General features: G+C 35.4%; 1 long non-coding RNA gene across 3 annotated transcripts; it reads right to left on the bottom strand.

Moving 5' to 3' along the window:
• Positions 1 to 1,282: 1,282 nt before the first annotated feature.
• LOC138710147 (uncharacterized) lies at positions 1,283 to 20,851 on the bottom strand. 3 transcript variants are annotated; one of them, XR_011335103.1, is made up of 6 exons: positions 20,477 to 20,836; positions 19,931 to 20,032; positions 19,346 to 19,474; positions 17,479 to 18,252; positions 11,883 to 12,028; positions 1,283 to 5,897 (listed from the first exon to the last, which is right to left on the bottom strand). It is a non-coding gene; the product is annotated as an uncharacterized lncRNA (long non-coding RNA). The 3 variants fall into 3 exon arrangements; XR_011335102.1 differs by having other exon boundaries at positions 11,883 to 18,252; positions 20,477 to 20,851; XR_011335104.1 differs by having other exon boundaries at positions 11,122 to 18,252; positions 20,477 to 20,849.
• Positions 20,852 to 21,330: the final 479 nt, after the last annotated feature.

Below are 21,330 nucleotides of genomic sequence, written 5' to 3'. Positions count from 1 at the left end.
TAGTATACTAAGTTCCAACGTTGACATACCAACAGACACATTTTTGGAACTCAGTGCCAAACAACATTATTAAATTATTCATTAGTATTATGAGTTCTTCATCAGAATGGGCAAAATTTTGAAACACAGGCTTTATGAAGCATTAATTTTACTATAAAACAAGCCAAACCACAGCCTTCTAAGACAATTACTTCCTGAGATAATAATTTTTTTTTGTGAAAAGTGGTAAATTTTTTCTCTAAAACACAAATACACTAATATTTTTAAAAAATATGTTTAAAATAGTAAATATTAGAATATTTTAATAAACCGAACACCAAATTAAGCAGAATGAATCATACTTACTTACTGGCTTTTAAGGAACCCGAAGGTTCATTGCCGCCCTCACATAAGCCCGCCATTGGTCCTTATCCTGAGCAAGATTAATCCAGTCTTTATCATCATATCCCTCCTCCCTCAAATCCATTTTAATATCTTCCCATCTACGTCTCGGGCTTCCCAAAGGTCTTTTTCCCTCCGGCCTCCCAACTAACACTCTATATGCATTTCTGGATTTGCCCATATGTGCTACATCCCCTGCCCATCTCAAACGTCTGGATTTAATGTTCCTAATTATGTCAGGTGAAGAATACAATGCGTTAAAATGTTAATTTTTTTTCTCCTTAATTTAATAATTCTGGCCATGGCTTCAACCATTCCCACTTCTAACGTTTTTTATGACAGTATGGTCTCATTCTGAATCTCATGTAAACACTTCCCATCATGGGAGTGAACTATAGCAACTCTCATGAGAGAACTGTCACTGTGTAAAAGAGGCTTTAATCTATGTAGTGTAAAGTAGGTTCACTTTGTGTTTCTCAATGTACCCTAACTGACAACTCAAGTAGTGTTAGCTACCAGGGATTTCTCAGTTATTTGTTCTATAGACCATTTACCACAGAAATCCCATGGCAGTGGTCTTCTGGAAAATGATAGGTACAATGTAATAGATTTCCATTGATTTGTGCAATAGCCATAAGGATTATTGTGTCAATTATGAAACAATTGTGAAATGACAGCACAGGAAAAGAGAATATTCTGGTAAAACTTAATCCGACATCATCATGGTCCATATAAATTTTACTCAGACTTGCCTGTATTGGAAAGTCTGTGCTCTAGTTGTTTGGGAATGAAACATCAGATTCATCTCATCTCCTGAAAAGAAGATTCTGAAATGTTGTACCTTTCAGCCATAATAATTCCAAGCTATAGGTGTAACTTGGTGCTTAGTATTTTTGAATAGGGATTGGATTTCTGTAACATGTCATATTTTTATAAGCTTAAGTTAAATTAAACATATTGCCCATTGTGCAACTCAAACCAAGAAATGGATTCGGAACACCTCAGAATCTGTGCTTCAGTGGCTAGTCATGATAATATCTTTGAAAAATATTGGAGTGCAAGAGGTCAAATGACTTTATTGTCAAACTATAACAAACTATTAACATCATGAGCAGGTTTACCTTTTTTTGTGAATTGGTACAATGATTGCTTTTTTCCAAGCTGCAGGAACTGAGGTGTTCCGTGATAAATTGAAAATGGATAAAAGTACAGACTTGTTAGAATATTTGTAATATATGTTTTGTATTAGTTCAAGCATTAACATTGAAAAAAATTAAGAATTGAAGTGAATATTTGTAATCACTTGTGGTGCTCCACTACTGTTTTTTAAATATAATGATGCTCATTACCTGTATTGTTATAAAATATATTTTATGGTATGGTAGCATTTAAAATACTTTTCACTGAGCTCCATGGTCACAGACTTTACATGAATTTCTTTATAGAAGGGTAAAAGATATGAGAGAAGAATAGACATCTTAGCTTCCATGTAAAAATAACATTTCGGAAGAGTTTAACATATTACTTGACTTTTTATGCTTCTAAAGCACACATATGTCTTTGTAACTGTGGCATAGTGTCCTTCTCCCTGCCGAGGACATGACAGGATACAGAACATGATGACATAATAAGTAAGCTCTGAACTGTCTCGGGATTTAACAATAGCAAATAAAACGCTAACGAACTTGTACTAATAATGGCTACTTTAATAACATAAAAGTCAATCTTAAGAATATAGAAAGCAGTCCTTAATTTGTGTAACAATTAGGCAAGGTACATCTATCCTCCACCGACCAAGAGGATAATAACAACTTACTAGTAAAGCTAAACATAAAACAGTTCCTCCTGGCGATGAGGTAAAACCAATAAAAGAACAAGGGTGACTGCACAATAACTAACGTGGCCTAGAAATAAAGATACATAATAGTGAGATAAATAATATCCTGAAATGCCCCTTATATTACTAAACTTGTCTCACGAATGATTACCTGTGGCAGCAAAGACAACTGCTCGAAATGAATCATTTGACGCAATCTCTTATCTCAGGTGTAGCAGTCTAATTTTCACATCAATGCAATGTAACGTTGTGACAGTATTAAGTTCAGCTATTGCTCAAGAACAGTGAATATGCACCCTCTCAGTACTGATCGATATAAGTGGCGAGAGTAGTGCACAGATAACACTATTTACTAGAATTGTATTAGTGGCACTGCTATTCTCGAAAACGAGAAATAATCTGCCTGTTAACATTACACCGACTACTACTAAATACTGCAATTCGTGACTCATACTAAAATACAAATTCCTTCTCTGAAACAATAATAAGTGGAGACAGAGGCTGTGATGCAATTTCTTGTTATCAACATTGTATCAACAACATTCACCTTAATCGGCTTAATCACTCGACAGTTCAAATTTTGAATATTGTAAACACATGATTTATTTAAGTTTGAATGCAGGACTATATAGCAATAGATACGAACAGTAGCAGCTGGTGGTCAAAATAATGAGTGTGCTACAATCTCTATATCGGCCTACTGTATACACTTACATGTATTTATCTTAATTTGAGACTCGCCTAGTGACGAATTACCCTAGTGTTAAACGTTAAACCCTCCATCTTGGACATTATACTCTTTTCTATTGACAGTATTGTAAGAACAGTGAGCGATCCTGGGACATAGTGTTCCTTAAAAATCATCTTCCTGGCTCAGCAGTGGTCATTGGTGTTGTACCAAAAATATTTAACAACTTCGTTACTTCACAGAATGGATCCTGTGAATTGTTGGAGGCTATGTATTGTAACAATTGAACAGCTCCATCTATATTTCGGAAGTCGAGTCTTCCATATAGAACCCCAAGTTGTGTCTTTAATAATCTTTTGTTCAGTACAGTATAGCTGTTGACAGCAACTTCAAGTTCGCATTCAGGAAAATTATGCAAAAAATTTGCTGTTTAACAATTTTGTTGAGTCTAGGTAGCTTAAAGACTGGAAACGATGAGTAGTTTCCTGAATTATATGGTCACATACTTCCTTGGCTTCAATTTTCGGATTCCATTTTCCGTCGCTTGCTGACTGATTCAGGAGGAAACTCAAAAAACTGGTAGATGGCAGCAGCAGTCGGACACTTGATTACCAAATGCATTGTACATAGTTCCGAGTTCTTCCACAAACAAGCATTCTTTCGTTATGCTTTACTTTTGCAATCTCCAAGCTGTGTTGTGCTGAAGCTGACTACAGCACTGACCCGCGTAAAAATAGCCAATCAGAGCAGTGAATTCAGCTTCGCACATGCGCAATAATTATCTACATTCTCATGTAAGTTCTGAGTAGCACAACGTACCGCCTGAGGCACCAAAGAACGAAGAGCGAAGACTAAACACTCTATAACGCGTCATGAACATAACCATGGGAAATTGTCAAATGGCAGATTACACACTATGGCATTGCAAATACATTATTTAAGCAAAAATTATCATTGTACTGTAGCACATAAGGACGGGCCGCCCCTGGATACGAACTAATTTATTAGCTATCGGAACACATTACATTAATGATATAAATAAACTGAAATATTATAACTATACTTGTTTTTTTGAAAGATGGGACATGACAGGAGCGTTGCGATTGGAAAAACAACTGAATGTCACGTAGCGTGGTAGGCCTGTTGCTATGGTAACAACGGTTGAGTTGCCAAACTTACCATTCTCACATGGTGAGTGCTTAATAGCTCTCTTGGCGACATTTATTGTGCACACAATGCTAGCATTGGTACGTTTCGTGTTTGATTCTCTGTCGCTTTTTGTATTGTTTTCTTACCTTCGCGTCAATTGTCAATGAATGTTTTAACGTCAGTTATCTTAACATCAATTGCTAGCTTCCAACAGTTGGCAGCATGGTAGTCCATATTGGCAACATAGCACTGTAGTTCCAAGCTCGGCCGCTTAACTGTCATATCCCATCTCTCAAAAAAACAAGTATAGAGCCCTGATGTTTGGCAAAATGCCTTTTTTTACTGGGTGGAAGTAAATCATTATTTCCATAGATATAAATGTGATTTGGAGTAAATCAAAGTGAAAGTCAATTTTTATTTTGCCTTTTTAAAGTGATTCTTGCTAACAGATGCCTTTTTTTTTGTCATTTTAAAGCAATATTTCTTGTTTATTTGCAATTTTCTAATTAATTGTAATGGGTATGAAATTTAAGCATTTGAAACAATGACTAACTTTACTAACAATAGTAAATAAAAGTAATTTATTTTGGTGCTTAATCTGCTAATAATCGTGCTTTAATAATGTTGGTCTAATGTGAATAATGATCGACAATCCACATTTACAAATATAATATAGTCATGTCTTCACGATACCCACAATCAGCTTTATAATTTTAAATATTAAGCTCGTTCTCATAGAAGCTGTCACGTAGCATTTCCAATTGTTTGCTTTCATATTTTCAAATCTTACTGTTACAATTTTGTGCTACACGTGTTTATTATTGTAGGAAAAGGAAATTTGAGTGAGGAACAGTCAGTTATTGTCAGGTGACAGAAGGTATAAGATCTGTTAGCAAGAATGCCTAAAATCAGTAAACCATTGAAAAGCAAACTTCTTGCTTACGTTAGTGAATTTGGTGCCCATGTGTTTTCAACTAATGGAACAGTTTTGTTGTGTAAGGTTTGTAAAAAGACAGTTAATCATGGAAAAAAGTCTTTTATAAGTCAACATGTGTCACCTACGAAGTAAATATGCGAGTTATGTTGATATAATTTAAATTTATTGCTAAAATATATTATGCCTTTTTAAAATTCATAATGCCTTTTTCAAAGATTATTGTGCATCTTTTTACGTTTTATTGCCTTTTTTGCCTGCCTATTTTAACTGTTATAAATTCCTAAATATCCGGGCTCTAGTGAAAGTAATAATTGACATTACAAGTGGCTCTGGTATCAATATATTAATTTTATTGTTATATTGGTACCAAGTGCAGGAGAGCATGTGATTATATGTGCTGATACAACATTCGTGCTAATAACGCTTTGAAGTGGAATGTACATGCCCTCCCTCTTGCTCCGCACAGTCCCTGCAGTGCCTACATACAGATGTCAACAAACGACAGTGCGCTCACTGGACAGCGATGAAGAAATTTCAAACAACCAATACGAATTAAGTCAGCATATAATCAAACACAGTCAGACTTATAACTTGCACTGTCAAGCATTACTTGCGGACCACACCAGCCACTGAATAATATCCACGAGTCCAAGGAAGAGTCACCAAGGCAGCTCCAGCAGACTGAAAACCCGTGTAACACAGGCGAAACTATAGTGCTGTACAGCTACACATCTCGTCGACTTGGTGGACAAACAACCACCACTGTTGTCAGACACCAAATTCTGATGTGGACTTGGCTGCACATCTCAGATCACTCTCCCATGATGCACCACCACTCCAGTCGAATGCTGCCCGACAGTCACTTCCAATGGATGATGTCCGAAAAACAGGAGTAGGGATTTTAACTGACAAATTTGAAAAAGCACCCATAGTAGAAAAATCACACAAGACACTGGCTATCCAACATGCAAAATTCGCGGGTACTCGTGTAAAGGGGGTTAAGTCAAATTATAAGATATGTAAACTTCTCTCCTTTGGTACTGAACAAAACCCCTTTGTCACAAAATACAGAGCACTGTAACTGCATCTTGGATGGAAGCATGATTTAACAGAAGTAATCGTGGAGGGTTCAAATCTTTACTTATCCCATTTTAGCCAATTCATACTTAATCCCCTTTACACAAGCACCCGCGAATTACTACCCTCATTTGAGGTGCCAATTGATATAATCAAAAGCAAAGATGATAAGCCACTAGGACTGCCATCTATGTAAAAGAAAGAAAACGAACAGAAATATATGAAAATGAAATACGAGCGAAATAGAAACAAAGTGGCATTAGAATACATCACATAACATATCATAAATTTAAACTGATGACACTGGTTCCACTTGTTGAATTTAATTTGAAGGACTTCAGTATTCATTAGGAAGTGGTATGTTATTTCACTTAGAGAACTCAATGGTGATTTCATTGTTAATGGCTAATATGAATTATTACTTACTTACTTATGGCTTTTAAGGAACCCGGAGGTTCATTGCCACCCTCACATAAGCCCGCCATCAGTCCCTATCCTGAGCAAGATTAATTCAGTCTCTACCATCATATCCCACCTCCCTCAAATCCATTTTAATATTATCCTCTCATCTACGTCTCAGCCTCCCCAAAGGTCTTTTTCCCTCCGGCCTTCCAATTAACACTCTATATCAATTTCTGAATTCGCCCATACATGCTACATGCCCTGTCCATGTGAAACGTCTGGATTTAACGTTCCTAATTATGTCAGGTGCGTTGTATAAGTTTCTCCATTCTCCTGTAACTTCATCCGTCTTAGCCCAAATGTTTTCCTAAGCACCTTATTCTCAAACACCTTTAACCTCTGCAAATCTAGTACATTACTGTAGGTACATTAAGAGAAAACCACAATTTCAAGTCGCACAGAGTTTGTGAGAGTTTCTGGCGTCTTGTCAGCCCACTCGAGTTATTATGTGGCCTCCAGATGTGGAGGGTAGCTGCGAATATATTGAATAAGCAGTCGTGGACAGCCGATAAGGAGTGGTCCTCCAGCTAGGAGTGGGGCGAAGGGCTACAACCCATTACCATAAAAAACAGCTTGTTACGAAACCATACAATAAGCTTCGGAATATGAATTATTACTATTGTAAAATACACACTTTTAACCTTTTTTTTCTGACATTTCTGTAAATGTTGTGTGTGAACATGTGAGCCAAATCCCATTCTGTAACTACATTGCATACCAAGGTTAAAAGAGGACAAAGTTATGCAATGTGTTTACCGCATAAACTTTTTAAACCTGCATCAGAGTATGTAACCTGGAACCTACCAGCATTCTATCAGTTAGGTTGTGGTGCAAACATGGAAGAACGTAGTTACAGCAGCAAGTGTTGTTCTACACATATTCAACTATTATATTAACACAACAGAGAAATGTAAACATTTTAACATAACAGAATACTGGTTTACTAATAGCTGTAGGTAGGTAAAAGGGGGGAAAAAGTATATTTACTTAAAGTTACAAAGACTAATTATAAAATCATTACGGTCAATAATATTACCTACAATCTGATTTACTTCTTCCACCTATCCATTAAGGCAAGTTGTTGTTCTTTATTTTCTTATAAACCCAATATACTACATTTTCAACACTGCTGGGGACAGGCATTACATTATCGTCACAGTCAAATCTCATTAGGTATTTAGTAGTATTGCTGATGTCTTCCAGAGCTAACAGAGAAGTTGTTGGGGACTCATTGTTTGCTTTATTTCCCTCGTCCTTTTCTTCTTTTTCAGATGCATCAAATGCTAGATTTCTTTCTAACATTAATTGTTCCATGATTTGAACTTCACATGTTACATATTTTTCATATGACACACTAGCTTCTAATTGATAACATTTGTCTTCTGTCGTGTTAATTCTGTTACACTTTCAATCCCGAGAGATCCACTTCCATCCACAGATAACCACTCTACTTATGAGAACAGTTAGACATTATTGAATCTGTGATTGCTTTCCAAGCCTCTGCAATGAAATGCAGAACATCCAGAACATTTACCTTAATCATGAATCGACTTGTTAGTTGCACACATTGGTTTTCTCACAAGATTCTTGCGGTAATAATGTTTAAATGACATGATTATATTTTGTTCAGTGTAGAGTAATCAGTAATTATGTCCACCGCTATGCAGTAACGATTAGCCTGCCTGACCATGAAACGAGCAGGCCTGGGTTCAAATTTGGTTGGGACAAGTTACCTGGTTGGAGTTTTTCCATGTTTTCCTTCAACCACTTGAAGCAGAATTGCTGAGTAATTTTCGGTGTTGGACCTCGGACTCATTTCGCCTTCATTAGCAAAATTTCATTAATCACATTTAATAGCTACAGGTTGACCAGGAGGACATGGTTCCAGGATTCGCTTGCAGATGGCATCTGTCTGCAGGAGCTGCACATATCCCAGAGATGCCACATGGGTTTCAATCAGCAGACTGCAGTAGACAGAGGGAGTATAGCTCCCTTGGATAGATAGCGCTGTGGCTAATCGCGGAATGAATGTGTCCTTCTGGTTAAGGATGCAGCAGATTCATGCACGTGAATTGTAAACAGATGCTATTGATCTGAAGAGGCTGCAGAGGAACATCACAGGGAGGTGGAGGGGGACTCCTGCTCACATGGACTCCATCAGACCTGAATGCTGTGGCTGAATTGATAGGATGGCACCAAGCAGTGAATCACGTGCTTGTTGTCTGTTGCACCCATTCATCAATGTAGTCTACTGTTATTGAGTAAAAATGTACAATTTTTCTGAAAGGGCTTTCTGATATCAGACCTTCTTGTAGACTACTTTGACAAGTACTTTACTATTTATAAAGACCTCATCTTGTCTTGTCCTAAGCTTGAAAAGATTGTCTGTTTATTTTTTTCGTTTCAATAGCTGAGGCATCCTTACGCTCAATCATCAGTATACAGCTTTAGAAATTATTCTTTTTTTACTTTTTAAGAAAATGAGGTAGGAAAAGTTCTCTCTTTTGTTGAAGGAAATCACAAAGCATGCATGGACAATGTCATGTATCCAAGCTTAAGAAGCAAGACCTGAAGCGTTTATACATGTCATTGAAACGATTTAAAGCAGTCTTCAAAGAAAGTCTTCTGGTTTTGCTGTGGCCTAACACAGGGTTTAAGCTAGAAAATAAATAATTTTTGCAAAAATCCACAAATGAAAAATTATATTTGTGCAAATTGCGAAATGCTTGTGCAATATTATGAATAATTGTGCAGAAAGATAAAATTAATTAAGTATGCAGAAACAAAAAGTTACGTTAATTTGTTTATTGGAGTTTTATTACTTTCAATCCATCTTATCACAGTCTAGATACACTTATGCAAGTAAATCATTAGACATTCGTATGTTTAGAATCAATTACTGCTGAATTTATATCACATTAAAATACGTTATTTTATGGGCACTCTAAACATTGAAATTCTTTACTGGTAGGCCCTTCAAGATTTATTGTTAGCAGAGTGCTAACTCTTTTTACTGAAAGACTGTTTCTAATTCCAGTTTTGACAAGATTCATGCAACTAAATCCTTGCTCACAATTTTCGGTATGCCATGGAATTATATAAATCAATTAGAAAAAATTGTTCACTTGACTTACATTAATTGCACCAACTCTTTGAAATCAATTCCTGAACATCTATTGCTCAATCCTTTTTTGAATATTACCCATGCCATTAGCATTTCATTTAAATTCAGATAAGTTCAAACACATTTCTGATTTCATTTTCTCCATTACCATCCTCGTTTCTGAAGTCCAATGTGATTGTTGCATTTTTTGCACATAGACATTCAAAGCTTGTTGCGTTTTTAGAAGTAGCAAAATGCGACTGTCACTTAAACCCTGGCCTAACATAATTTTATATTCTCTTGTAAAAATTTCACAGACTGATTTTAAATTTTCCACTTTGACAGTAAACGAACGAAAGAATTGGAAAATTTTTCCTATAACAGTCTGAATGCCAACTGCCAAAATACGAGTATGTACACCAGTTCTGTACAGCATTGTGTATTATACTACTACTCCATTTATATTTGCCCATCCAGTTCTTTTTCATTTCTAAAATAAATTGTTTTTCTTTTTAAATCACCAAAATTGCTGTTTCTATTGTCTCCTGATATTCCTAATATTTTGTCTGAAATGTTACTCATTTCAACAATTTCCATAATGTGCTAAACCAGAATATCTGAAGTCTCTCTGTGTAAATTATATTGGTGAATTCTAATATTTCATTTTTAATATAAAAGTTTGGAGTTTTGCAGTACCTAACAATAACTGACGACATTTTCTTGTCAATGTGGTGTTGTGTACCTCAATTTTCGATGCCCGTGCGTCCTACTTTAAATGGTTCAAACCTACCCGCGCAAACGACAGTCTCTGTTTTCTCTCTCTAACGAAGCAGGTTGGCTCGCTTTTCGCTCTTATGAGGGAGAAAGCAAAGATCATACGGCGATGAGTAACGTTGGCAGTAGAAATACCCCCAGGCACTGTGAAGTAACTACGTGTGGGTTAACACCTTATTGCACCGAGCCCTTCAATTGTATTCGGTATATATGCTATGCTGGATACAGATATGGGAAATTCCATTTTCAAACTATATTAACTGGGTTACATACCCCAGTCCAGTCTGAAAAGCAGGCTACGCCACTGCATACTACAACTTATGAATTATTCATAAGCACAATGAAAAAACATTAAACACATTTTATTTAACTAATGATTTGTCATCAGACTTTTTTTTTTGTTAAGTTTATTTATACACACTTTAACATTCACGGTCATCTCGCGTGTTTTAGTACCTGTGGGTATATAAGTAAGCCGCTTTTACTATTCCTGTTTCTATTGTTGTGTTGTAGATAGTTTGTGTGTAGGTAACCGACTCAAATTTTCGATTAATGTTTATGATATTGGTGATTGAGGTGATGATGAATCATGGTATGCAAATTTTCAATCCGGCCTTTGTGACTAAGTGAAACCATGAAAAACACCAGTCAGATTGGTCGGCCATGGGGTTTGAACCTGCGATCTCCTGAATGCGAGTCTCAAATGCTACTACCTGAGCCAACTCGTTCGGTAACATCAGACTTGTTCCACAAGTCATCTGATCTTCAGTTCAATGGACGAGCAGCCAACTTTTCTCCCAGCCTTCCAGACTATATCAGACTTACGTATGTAATCACTAACTATCGACCACTGTAACAGAGGCAGTTGTGACAACATTAAATAAGTGAAGCAGAATAATAATATGCGTAATTTCGTTATTCACGACTATTCAAGTCTTTTAAATTCGTTACTTTCGTTACCAATTGCTTAAATAGTTATTTTTAGTTACTTTTGTTAGCAGTAGATGGCCTGTTATTTTTGGACCTACCTGAACACAATGGTATTTTTAAGAATGATGAAAACTCTTATCAAAACTTTCTTTGAAAGAAAAGTAAAATCAGGTCATACGTCAGAGTTTAACAAGTGAAAGAAGCCTGTCCCTGAATGAGAGATCTCCAGGCAAAATTTACCCGTTGCTTGTCGTCTATATTAAAATTCACTTCTATTCATCATCCTTAGCTATCATTTCACCATCAAGGTAATCTTTCAACATATGGCATATAAAGAGCTTCTCTGATAACGTGGCAACAATAGACTACAGAGTACATAAAAAATCTAAGCTACTGTATACACTAACACTAGCAGTTATATCTTCATATGTGCAGTAGGTTTTGGCACTTTTGATTACCAGCAGTTACAATAACTATCTCTTGAATCAGCAACTGTTTCATTTTACATTAAATTTCTGTTCATTACGACGTTAAAAATTCATACCTTCAGCTACAGTCTGTTTCAGAAGATGTTGATCCACTGAAAGAAAGCGATGTACATGGGCTGCTGCTTCCTCATAATCTTCATTTCGAAGAGCAGTCTGCACTCCGCCACTACACAGCTGAAGATCTGAACTCTGACACCCTGCTCTATAGAACACATGTAATTAAAACAATAATGCTTTATAGCATACAGTAATGCAACAGGATATTGTGAAAACCATTAAAAACTACACAATGAAAAATAATCATAAGATTTTACAGTAATATAACAGTATAGTGAGATAGAAGTCGCATTAAAAACTACACAAAATTTTTTCCTTCCCTTTTTAAATTTTCTTTCTCTTCCAACCATTCCATATTCCAACCTAACCTTGATGGTTACATTTGATTTTAACCACTCAAAGTAATTCAAGAAATAATGAACAAAATGTACATTAAATATTACTGCCAATATATAGAAAACTTCGATCTGTGATTATTACAAAAATAGCCCGTTATCACTATTATTTCAAAATGAAAAAAGATCATTAGCCATAATATCCAACTACTGAAGATAAGAAAGGAAATATGCTGACCTGCATAAATGAAATTTCAAGATGGAGGGAGCACTTTAGCGAAATGTTAAATTGTTCACCCCCAAACAAGTTTATTAAATATCAAGCACAAAACAACGACCAAGATACTGAAGGCCCAGACTTGAGGGATATAAATCTGTTAAAAATTTAAAACAATAAACCTTATGAAAGGAAATTATCATATATTATTATCCCCATTCATAAAAAAGAGAGATGACAACTTTCAGAATTTTTATCATAGACAACTTTCAGAATTTCTATCACTGTGTAACGAAATATATGAGAAAGGCAAATGGCCTCAAGATTTCACGGAGACAGTGATGCTGCCAGTACCAAAGAAAAATAATGCCCAAAAATGTAATGAGTTCAGGACTATCAACTTGATATCGCACTTGGCAAAGATTCTCCTGCGAATACTAAATCGATGTTTATATTCTAAGAGGAAGGAAAGTTGAAAGAGGAAAAATTTGGCTTCAGGAAAGGAAAAGGTACGAGAGATGTAACTGGACTGCAATCAGCAAGATATATCTGGAAAAAAAAGTAAAGAAACGTATGTAATATCTGTGGTGGTAGAAAAGGCTTTTAATAAAGTGCACTAGAATAAATTTATGCAAGTCGTGATGAAAAGTGGTGTGATTAGGAAAGAGAGGAGGCTATTAAGTGATCCTTATATGAAACAGCGAGTCAAAGTTAGAATAGGTTAAGAAATGTCATAGGGAAGTGCAGTAAGGACAAGAAAGCTCTTCATCACCTTCCTGTTTAACATCTACTTGGAGGATTTAGAGAAGAATTATTTTCAGAAGGGGTGATAGTAGGAGGAAGAATAAAGTGCATAAGATTTGCTGACGACATGGCGTTGTTAGTAGAAAAAGAAGATGATAATAAGGAATATGCTAATGGAGCTAAATGAGAGCTGAGAGCAGTATGGGATGAAGTTAACGAAGACCATGGTTACTGGTAGAAAAATAAAGGTGATAAATGTGCGAATTCGAAATGAGTCAGTAACACGTAGACAGCTTCAGATACTTGGTATAGGAACATGAGCTGTTGCCAGGAAGTCAAAAGGAGAATAGCAATGACAAAGGAAGTTTCTAATAGAAAAAGGAGCATTTTCTACGAAACTTTGAAAGAAGAACTATGAGACCAGTGAAGAGTTTTGTGTGGAATGTGACTTTGTATGAGACAGCAGACAAAATAAGAAATGAAGCAGTGCTAGAAAGAGTAGGTGAAGAAACAATAATGTTGAAACTGGACAGGAAATTAAAGAGAAATTGGCTACATCACACATGCACGCATGCACAGATATGTAATAAAAGGGTTTTAAAACACTCCACATTCATTGACTTCCAATATACACTATTCTCTCTTTGTCCATAGATCTTTCAGCACTCTCCTACAGATGGGACCTCTCCAGCTCCTTCAGTATTGTCTTCATTTCTTCTCCCTCATCCATATTTAAACTGTTCGATAATCAGCTCTTATCCACCTTTCATACCATAGTCATCCCTTATCCATCCTTTATACATCTAAGAAATTCAAATTTTAAATCACTTATAACTTTAATCTCTCTGATTTCTCAAAAAGAAAATGTATTCTGTTTAAAATCATCACTCAGCCTGGCAATATCTAGCCGACGCACTTTAGCACTAACATTCTCTGCCAGAGTTGAAGTAAATGTTACCATCTCAGCAAGTTTCTGGGCATCAGAATGGACGAGTTCGAGACTGCTCCGATGGACGCTCAGATTCTCTGAATTTAATTTTCAGATTCAGTACAAACCAGGAAAAAAACATCAGAACGCAGATGCTCTATCTAGAATTCAGTGCCCTTTGTTACGATCGACAAGATGGAATCTCAATCCGTTCGAAATCTACAATTGCCGAACCGCAATATGCACAATGGTTGAATGACGCAAATCAGTTTAAATTAGATGACAATGGGATTTTGTTTCGAATCCAAAATGACCGTGAACCTTGTTTGGTAGTACCTATACCATTGAGATTGACTATACTAAAAATATATCATGATTCACCAATCGGTGCACACCAAGGTCAAAGGTGGACCTATGACTTATTAAGTCGAAGTTTCTATTGGCTAGATATGAGATCAGACGTGGAAAATTATGTTGCAAATTGCATGTCATGTTGGAAAGAAAAACAGGAAAACATCCTGTAGCCCTCTTCAGGAGTTCGGTGAAGTGGTGAAACCTTTGAATTAGTTAGCATGAACATCCTTGGTCCATTTCCAAAGACCACTTCCGGAAACGTCTATCTATTGATTTTCATGGTTGCCTTCACGAAGTGGAGTGAAGCTATTCCGATACCTGACCAATCTGCGGAAACTGTAGCTAGGGAATTTGTCACAAAAATAGTTGCTAGTCATGGAACCCCTAAACAAGTATTAACTGATCAAGGCAGAAATTTTGTATCTACATTGTTCAAGAAAGTTTGCAAATTGCTACACATAAAGAAAATACAGACAAATCCGTATCATCCTATGGCGAATGGACTAGTTGAACGCAGTCATCAAACGTTCACGGCAATGATGTTTCACTTTGTGCGTTAAGACCAAAGAGATTGGAATAAGTGGATAGCCATAGTACAGAAGGCATACAGAATTACACCCCACTCGGTGACCGGGTACCATAGACAAATAAATAGAAAGACCCCCAACTCAATGCATTACCTTCGACACGCTATTGACGCGACGTCGAGACACTTGGCGGCAAAACATCGGAACTAAATCTCGTTACACATAGCGGCAGAATGCGGAACTACATCCCTTGTTACACGGCCTGATCGGTATTACAGGTATCCGTTATGCCAACATTAGAGCACGATCGGTACTGCAGATACCTATTATACAAACACATACTGGTATTTTTCATATCGCCAAAGGAGTGTGTAATGGTTTATCAGTTTAAATAACATGTTTAACCACAATATTTATATCACATTTTTGTTTTAACATGTGAATATAAATATAATGGTTGAACATGAAACTGAAAACCATTAACACACACCGTCATTTAACCCTTTTATTAAATTAATTTATCAAATTTGACTAATAAAAGTTTTTGCATCTTCTAGATCAAATATGTAATTGAGATACAGGATGCGAATAGGATAGGATACTTCTCTCCAAAACACCTTAAGCACTATTTTTAAATAATGTTATGTATCATGTATTGGAAGATAAAAACAAAGATTGACTTTGGAATACTGATTTCGAAGTTATTATTGGTCAGTTATATAATTATAATTCGCTCTTAATTTTTTTATGTCAAACATTAGCTTGAAAATAGTCATAAGATGTTTTGCTGTGACATAGTACAACGCACGTTCATAAACATTTATAAAACACCACTTTATTTGTTTTACACCGTCAGAGCTGAACATCTATTTTTAAAAGTAACTGCCATTAGTTTAATATATGGATATTAAAAATCTAAGTAATCAATAATCACCACTGATAAAGAATACAAAGAAAACTATTTGTCTACAACAGACATAAAATTAACTTAGACTTTTAATAAAAACACCATTAAGAAATACAAGTAAAAAAATTATTTTTCATTCTCTGATGTATAGTTGATTCAAAACAATTAATATCACTCAATAAAAGAATTGTATTCCAGTGGATACCATCCCATTGTGGAATCCTGGGAAACGAGAATGCTGATGCTTTAGCAAAGAAGGGCAGCACTGCTACTTACAGACTAACATATTAGAAAAAGTGCAATACAATTTATTAGAGATAAGTCTATACTTCGCAACATTTCCTAATTTTGAGCTTTGATACTGAGTGTTTGATTTGATTGTGGCCCCATTGCTCAAAATATGTTGTTGTTGTATTCTAATGCCAGGGGTTTGACAAAGTCATTTGACCTCTTGCACTCCAATATTTTTCGAAGATATTATCATGGCCAGCCACTGAAGCACAGATTTTGAGGTGTTCCGAATCCATTTCTTGGTTTGAGTTGCACAGTGGGTAGTTAGGGGACTGATATATTCCAATTCTATGGAGGTGTTTGTTTGGCCAGACAGTCATGGCCTGTTGCCAATCTAAATGCAGCTACAGACGATTTTAGTGGTAAATCGGGAATTAACAGTGGATTATGATGCAGAGTGTTCCTTTTTTTCCCTTGAGATTTGTGTTATCAAATTTTGTTTGTTGAAGTCTAAGTATGTAGATTTAATAAATCTTTTCACAGAGTAATACGTAGAGTTAGTAACAGGTCTGTAAGTAGCAGTGCTGCCCTTCTTTGCTAAAGCATCAGCATTCTCGTTTCCCAGGATTCCACAATGGGATGGTATCCACTGGAATACAATTCTTTTATTGAGTGATATTAATTGAGAGAGCATTTTAGTTATTTCTGCTGTTTGAGATGAAAGTATGTATTTAGAGACGATTGATAGAATAGCTGCTTTGGAGTCTGACAATATAACTGCATTCTTAAATTTATTGATGTGGCATAGAAGATTCCTGAGACTTTTACTTATTACAATGATTTCTCCGTCAAAACTTGTTGTTCCACATCCAAGAGATCTATAAAGTGAGAAGAGACAAAATATTGTACCATATTTACTCTCTTCTTAGCTGATGTTATACGACAAGCATTCCATTATAAAAAATTTAGTTGCTTCTGTACCATTAAAGTAGTCCCGCCCAGAAATCCGATTGGGGGACTATTTTGCTGCATAGAATTGGAATATATCAGTCTCCTAACTGTCCATTGTGCTACTCAAACCAAGAAATGGATTCGGAACACCTCAAAATCTGTGCTTCAGTGGCTGACCATGACATTAATTTTGAAAAATACTGGAGTGCAAGAGGTCAAATGACTTTATTGTCAAATGCCTGGCATTAGAAAACATCAACATATTTACTCTGGTCATGATAATATCTTTGAAAAATATTGGAGTGCAAGAGGTCAAATGACTTTATTGTCAAACGCCTGACATTAGAAAACAACAACATATTTACTCTCAAAAAATTCTAAATAATGCACCCAAATCTCACCAGTTGCAGAAGCTGCAGATTCGTATCGCTGCCACTGGACTCCCTCCTATGCCCTATAGATGACACAACTGAAATGCTCAATGTACTAGTAATTATTATTTGTATTTATATTACTATGTAATGTTAACTTAGGGTCTTAAAGATCGTTAGATTTATCATTGCCCTATATATTACAAAAATTATATTGCTCATAATGTAGAAGTCAAGTACTCTACTTTTTTTTTTTCAGATGAATGAATGAATTCCCCTTATTTTCCTTCAATTAACTGAAGAAATCAACACATTAAACGAAATGAGATAACAATGATAATAATAATTCATTCTAGTACCGAGGTCATGGAAAGCATGGGGCTCTACCTCCATGCCCCCCAAATGCCTTCTTGGCATGTTACGGGGATACCTTTACCTTTTACCTTTAATAATAATAATAATAATAATAATAATAATAATAATAATAATAATAATAATAATAATGATGAATGAATTCCATTACCATACACTTGTCAACAAAATTAAACACAATTTTGTTAAAAGATAAAGACAATGAATGAAGCAATTATGTTAGGTGGTGAAAAAGGTTAATGTAAGTAGGCTGGTGATGAAGTGGGTCGTAGTTCTTGAGTGGGATACCAAGCATCCCTTGATGGAATGGCCCCTCTTAGTAAGTTATATCTGAAGTCACCGTTATACTGATTACTGCGAAAATGGCTTGCACATATATAGGCCCTTCTGTAAGGATGAGGATTTTCTGCCACAGCTGCCCACATGTGGTACCTGTTACAATCAAAATTCTATTATTTTCTTAAAAAAAAATACACAAACCAGGGTTGGTATTAATTTAAATTAATGATTTAATCATGATGTAAATAAAATAATTTTCATTTTATTTACATCAAATAATTGTTACTACTTAAATCACAGATTAAAATTATATGCACCTAACATGATTAAGATGAGAAATTAACTTCCTGAAAAAACATATATAAACGTTTTTACATATGACTGTTCTGCTGCTTCTTAAAACTATTAGCAATATATATGAGTAGCAAACTTGCATCTCTGCAATGAACAAAATATTTTCTATGGTGAAATATATTTTTCTTCCTATGAATTCATATAAAATTTCACCACAGAAAAATCTTTGTTTATTACAGACATATAATTCTAGCATTTTCTGAAGAAATGGACAGGTTTTGAATGTTTGCTTCTCATATGTCTTTTCCCAACTCCTAATTAAGGAGCAACAGAACACATGGTACAGGTAGTCAAGTAGAGCCTACTTTCCTACTTTCGGAATCACCACCTAATTAAAGCACAGTATGATGCTGAGGATTGAAATGAATAGTTGTAGCTCATAACAATATTCAAAGTAAAAGTTACACAATGCCAAATGGACTACGTATTTATTCTGAAAACACACAATGCTAAGCTCTTCTGATAAATTTATTTGTAAATATTAATCTCCCTAAATAGTTGAATTCTTTTCTAATGAATAACAAACTGAGCATAATATCTTGCCTAAGTCTAAGCTAATTATTATTATCATTAAGTGCAGGTTATTAGTGCTGTAACTCTTCATGTATTAATAATGAGGCCTATGTGTAAACATAGTAAATTATTTTTGAAGAGATGTTAATTACTTAAAATAACACATTAACAAATTACACAATTATGTAGGAACTAATGCACAAATTAAGTTTAAATGAATTACAAAAGAAGGCAAAAACTCATTTTAATAAACAAATATGAATTTGACAAATAATTCTCACTTAAATTAAAAAATCACTACAGTTTACCAACCCTGACTATTTACTGATGATATATAAGGATATCTTTGCATTGAGCTTATGCCAATGCCATTGCTTACCTTTTAAGCTGTGCTGCATTACTTGGCGCAGGAAACAGGAATAACCAGTCTTCTCATTACTAACCCATTTCTGACAGTACACTGCAGCACATTCACAGTGTAAAACTCCGCCATTTGTCTTTCTATTAACTGAAACAAACCAGCAGTAGCCTAGTATCATATAGTGCATTAATAACACTACATTTCATAGAACAATTGAAGGATTGCAGTATAATCAACGTTTGTGAAATATTCCTGGAAGAATTCTATCCACGAGTCTATAAAAATAATAAATATCTCCGGCAATTTAACTCTTTTTATTTTATCAAAATTATTCCAGTAAAGGTACTACTGTTAACTGTAAAGTCAAATTTCTAAAATATAGCTTTTCGGGAACAACACTTCTTTACTATTGCGTTACCAAGCTAAGGTACCCCCGCCATCCTTTGGTAACGCAACTGTAAAGAATTACATCGAGAACAACATATTTAGTCATATCAGATTCTGTCCCACGAATTTTAAGATGTCTGACCAACTTAACTTAGCTATATACAAAAATAAGATGTTCGTTCATACCCAAAGTGTATATTAACTCTGTTAGCTTACCTTTAAAGGTCTTGGCGTAATTGTAGTTAGGCCTAATACACAGAAATCATTTCATCATGTGGTAGTGGTAGAAGGAAGGTAATCGCGTTCTGAAGTTTATCCCTGAAAACAATTACAGATCTCAGTTTAATAAACGTTTAAGATATGATGGAAGAATTCAGTTTAAATTAGAAAACATGACGGTGCAGTTAAGCTGCATCTACACGGTTCAGTTTTTCATGCTCGTACGCACGCAGTCTGGGAAGAATATTGAAAGAATCAAGTTTAAAGCGCATGTTGAATTAAGATACATTAAGATTTTCTATCTACAAGGTACGCCATATTAATATTAAAATACCAAAATACCATGTGATGGAGTGTAAACACCGATTATAGTTTCAATGACCAAGTTCTGCAGCAGCGAAAGCTAAAATAATATATTATCCTGCACATTGTGTGCACTTCCGTTATTATTAAATACCAATCTTGCAGGCATTGCTTGAATGTGTGAAGTTGAAAGAAAAGTTGAACCGTGTAGATGTAATCTCAAACATATTTCTTTCTTACCTTTAACGTTGCGAATTATTTCTTGTTGCAGGAAAGCACTAGTAACTTCTCAATTAACTCGATCTGTTCAAATTTCTTCCTTAAGCAGCCATGTTCGTCCATTCCATAATTTATACAAGATTTAAACAGAATAGGAATGCCAACATCCAACAATTGATCAACTGAACAAATGAGGTTAATAGGTCATACACAGTACACTAATATGGCTACTTTGTCCTCGAATGAAAATGCAAAATAACTATATAGTAATAGTAATAATAATCCAAATATTATAAAACTGACACATTCTGTAAATAATGGATATTAATAATATCTGTTTAAAACTGTCATATTGGCAAAACTTATAACCAAAGAACTTTCGAAACCAAAGAGTTTTGTACTGCTAATTTTACAAACTCTGTGATCGAAATACAGCCACATTGACCACATGCGGCAAACTATGGAACATCTATGAGCATCCAACATCTATCACTTGAGTTAAACCCCCCTGCCGGGTACTCCCCATTCTTTCTCTTGTATGGCAAGGAAATGCCTCTGCCATTTCCAGTTGATATGAGTCCGAAATTTCCAAGAGAAAATATAGAATCCGACCCTATAGTTGGCCAAGCCAGGAAACTAGAGACGGCCTACAAAGTGGTTAGAGAACGGTTAAAGCAAAGTAAGACAACGCAAGCGAGACAGTACAACACGAGGCGAAATGTGAAACTTCAAACATCTGAGCTAGGAGACAAAGTATTCATACAAAGCACAGTGTTGAAAAAGGAAGTAACGAAGAAATTAGCTAAACCATGGACAAGCCCAGTTGAGATAGTAGAAATACTAAATGAAGTCAATTACCGCATTCGCTACGGAGA

Source organism: Periplaneta americana, chromosome 12 (assembly GCF_040183065.1).
Source record: "Periplaneta americana isolate PAMFEO1 chromosome 12, P.americana_PAMFEO1_priV1, whole genome shotgun sequence".
NCBI lineage: Eukaryota > Metazoa > Arthropoda > Insecta > Blattodea > Blattidae > Periplaneta > Periplaneta americana.
Note: the sequence above shows the minus strand (reverse complement) of the source record. Positions and strands in the feature narration are given on the sequence as shown.